This window comes from Atta cephalotes (genome assembly GCF_000143395.1).
Source record: "Atta cephalotes unplaced genomic scaffold scaffold00049, whole genome shotgun sequence".
Taxonomy (NCBI): domain Eukaryota; kingdom Metazoa; phylum Arthropoda; class Insecta; order Hymenoptera; family Formicidae; genus Atta; species Atta cephalotes.
Window position 1 is genome coordinate 34,811 of NW_012130113.1, and position 4,203 is coordinate 39,013.

The window sequence follows — 4,203 nt, forward strand, 5'->3', positions numbered from 1 at the left end:
TTATTATATATATATATATATATATACTAATTATTATATATAGTCTCTCTCTCTCTCTCTCTCTCTCTCTCTCTCTCTCTCTCTCTCTCTCTCTCTGTCACTCTCTCTGATTTTATAAAAATATCTTTTAAAGTTGCAAAATAATAATTTGATTGTGTTACAAAAAGTCTACGCAGATTTCAAATACAGTATTTATAGTATAATCTGTTTAATCTATTTGATCTGTGCAAAATTGCATAAAATTTATTATCTGCATATTGTATTTATGACAAAAATTAATTTTAGCATTCTTGAATTCTATTTTGTATTTATTTGAATAAAAGGAAAGATTATAATCAATGACAAGAAAAAAAGAGAAAGATGTTAAAAAAAAGGGACCATAATCTCATCATCATCGTCACCAAGAGAGTAGAAAAAAGTTAAGCCGTAACAAAATTTTATTATAACGTTATAAAAAGGGTAGGCTGTATGATCGTCGCCCTTCGTTCGTCATTCAGTTCACGACGCTGGTCACGAATCGTTCGACCCTCTTCAGATTATACGATAGTGAGGGAGTCAACGTGTCACGTGTCGAATTTACGTATGATTCACATCAAATTTTCTGGTCGCTTTCAAAATTGTCATGCGAGACAGGATTTTAAGATGTGTAGATTGTTAAAATTACATTTATCTTGCACTCGTGTTTTCCTATCGCGCCTCACTTTCTGCCACAAAGCATCGTGTAATTGGTCGCCGGTATTGCAATCAACATTTTAATCAACCCTCTGTGTTTGTCATATTAATTGTTAATCGAATATGTGATAATTAAAATATTGTTAGCAATCAACGTTGTGGAACGCAATAACATGGGCAGACCGACAAGATTAATACTGGTATCGAACGTTCGATACCTTGAGCGAAAATGTTAAACTAGATGCATAAAGATATTGTTTTGTTAAATAAGTAAGATTCTTTCGTCTTAATAAATAAAATAAGTAAGAATTTTCATAGTGCGTAGATGGAATTTATCTTACTAATAAGTGTTAATATTGGCGGATACAATCGGCCCTCAATTCCTACATAATTCATTGCTTAATTATGATGCTCGGTACGGCGAAGGCCCGAAATTGACAGGACAATAGACAACGCCGGGGACGTTACGAAACAACGGAACCGCGATTCAACGATCAAGTCCACGTCGCTGCTTTTCAAAATTTCAGGTCCGCAATGACAGTACCGGCGGCCAGCATCGATCTCGTCACTACCCGCATCAAGATATATCGTTATCCCAAAGTGAAAATTATCGTTAACGATCAAGGAAATCTATCACAAACTACGTTATTTACGAAGACTAAACAATTGATCGACAAGATAGCAAAGAATCTCAATATAAGTTTTGAATTCCAATACGTTTTGATGAGCTTTCTTGCATAAATTTGCATCGACTAAATTTGTCTCCAATTTAAGTCTTTTACACGAGTCGTAACAAGCATACTATCTCAATAAAATTTGAATCCCATTATTGACATAGCAACAATCATGAATAAAATTTGAACAGTAAGAGATCAAGCGTTGAGATCAAGCGATTTGACAAGATCACTAGTTTATTCAATGTATCCATTGTTTTTGCTCCTGTTTCTCCTTGCAGCTACAGTATTTCACCATTGTTAGAACAAGGGAAGAAAGGAATCACCGGAAGTACCGGTGAAGTCGGTAATGCGCTCGTTTCGGCGCCGCCGAAATCGACTCGCTGCTTCGAAATCTACTATCGCTCGTATACGGACTTGGGATACGACTAGTCCGCCGTAACGGACCGTGTTTATGATGCTGATAATAGCCGCAACCGCTTCCTTTTGAAGTGGTTGTCTTGTTGGACTCACGTCCGCCAATTAGGGCTACATCTCGATACAATTTAGTCGACCAACGTGATAATAAAGATAAATTAGATAAAATCATATTTAATTCTGAAAGGGAGCATAGAGAAAGAGAATAAAAGAAAGACGAGATTTTAATTTCAATTTCTACTTGAAATTTACAATTTTAATTCTTATTTTATAAATAGCAAATAAATTAGTCTTCCTCCATTTAATAAAATATTTTTAAGAATAATTTGGCATAGTAATTCTATATATACATACTGAAAAAAGTCTAATATAAATAACTAAAACTATACTGAGAAAAAATAATTAATTTTAATAAATATTTAATTCAATACTGCCAACTAAACATTTACTTACAGTAAGTAAATATTTGTTCAGTAAAAAAAATGATTGTTAAATCAAATTAATATTTCTTGTCAAATAAATATATCTCTAGCAAATATATCTTTATATTTAATAAATATTTAGTTGGCAGTATTCAACTAAATATTTATTAAAATTTACTATATTTTTTTCAGTGTAAATATATTTTGTTGAGCGATCTGAATATATGATGAAAAATTTAAATATATGCAAGAAGAACTTAAAAAATAAACAGTTTTACAAATTAAAAGACTAAATGATAAATGATTTGAAGACTCATCACGTCGATTTCATCTGACATAAAATATTAGTTCTTCCAGTCATCAATGACAGTGAGCAAAAATCTGACTGCAATATAAAGTGACGTATATAAATAGCGAGGAAAATCCCGTTCTGATATACGCGCTTAATGAAAGAGGAAAAAAAATACTTGTGCCGCGTAAAGAACTAGATCGATCGTACTGACTAAGCATGTTCCTTCCTTCATAAGTTTTATCCTGGTGAATGTTTTTCATCTTCGTACCGCTTCATTAATTACTCGTTGCGTATTATTACACAAGAGGGAAGCGAAATCTTTCTTCCCCACGAAGAGATCTCCTCGATGATTTTGACCAGGATGAAGGAAGCTTACTTGGGCACGACTATCACAAACGTTGTGATCACGGTACCGGTGTACTTCAACGACTCTCAACGTCAAGCTACGAAGGACACGGGCACTATCGCCGCTTTGAACGTCCTGAGTATCATTAACGAACCGACCGCAGCCGCCATCGCTTACAGACCCGACAAAAAGGATAGTAGTGAAAGGAACATTCTGATCTTCAATCTCGGCGGTGCTTTCGACGTATCGATACTGACTATTGATGATTTACACATTTAAAGTAAATAACCTGCGTGCGCCTAGTTTGGACACATCGATAAAAGAATATTCCGCACTGCAGACATATATTCAAAAATGGCGATCAAATTGTTGTCTAAAATATTTGCATTGAATAATGACATGAGCATTATACAGTTATTTAATATTTAATTTTAATGAAATATATATATAATTTTATATATATATATATATATAAAATATATATAAACTTAATAGTATAAACTACATTAGAGATGTTTTGACAAATTTTGATAATCATCTGGTTATATATTTCGCACGATTTATGAGAAAATACAAGAAAGATTTGATAAAAAAGATAAGCGAGCTGTTTATTGGCTGAAAACTGCTTGTGAGCATGACAAAAGGATTCTTCTACGCAGATTTCAAAATTGATGCTTTGCTGTGTGTGACATCATTTTTATGTTTTGATCACACACTCGTTTCGTTTCGAGGAACTAAACCGGAATCTCTTTAAAAGCACCGTGGAAAGTGCCTATAGAGAAGGCACGTGACGCTAAAATAGATAAGATAAAACAAAGATTCATGATATAGTAGTCTCGTTAGTAAATTAACGAAGATAGCACGTACACATACACGCACATTAAAGAGCTTCTACAAGTTATAGCTAATCCCATGCCATCGCTTTGTCAACCGAAGTGTATATTTCAAAGACATATCATAGTTGAAACAACTCGTTGTTTAATCAGGTAAATTAATATTTGATTCAATTTCCTGTGATAAAAGCCAAGATAATGCTAAATGGTTCGATAACAAAATACATTAAAGTGTGATTCAATTTCCATATGCCCATTACTATTCCGTTTTGCAGAGAAAAGTCGTAGAGGTGGCACCATAAAGAAGACACGAGGGTTATCCCTAGATGTTTATTACGGTATTAATAAACTAGATGACAAAATCAACAGACTCCTGCTACTCCCATTGTAATTGTAGAAAAACATTGTTCTTCGATTCCTTGCGAAAATTGACACAATCAATTTTGGTCAATTTTTTAAGGATTTCTTCTACAACATAGAATTAAATAAGTCTATAAGTCTATAAACTTGGACGAGATTCCACAGCATGACGATTTAGATTGCCATA

General features: G+C 33.4%; 1 pseudogene; it reads left to right on the forward strand.

Moving 5' to 3' along the window:
- The first annotated feature begins 1,206 nt into the window (after positions 1-1,206).
- Positions 1,207-3,512, forward strand: LOC105622870 (annotated as a pseudogene).
- The last annotated feature ends 691 nt before the right edge of the window (positions 3,513-4,203 follow it).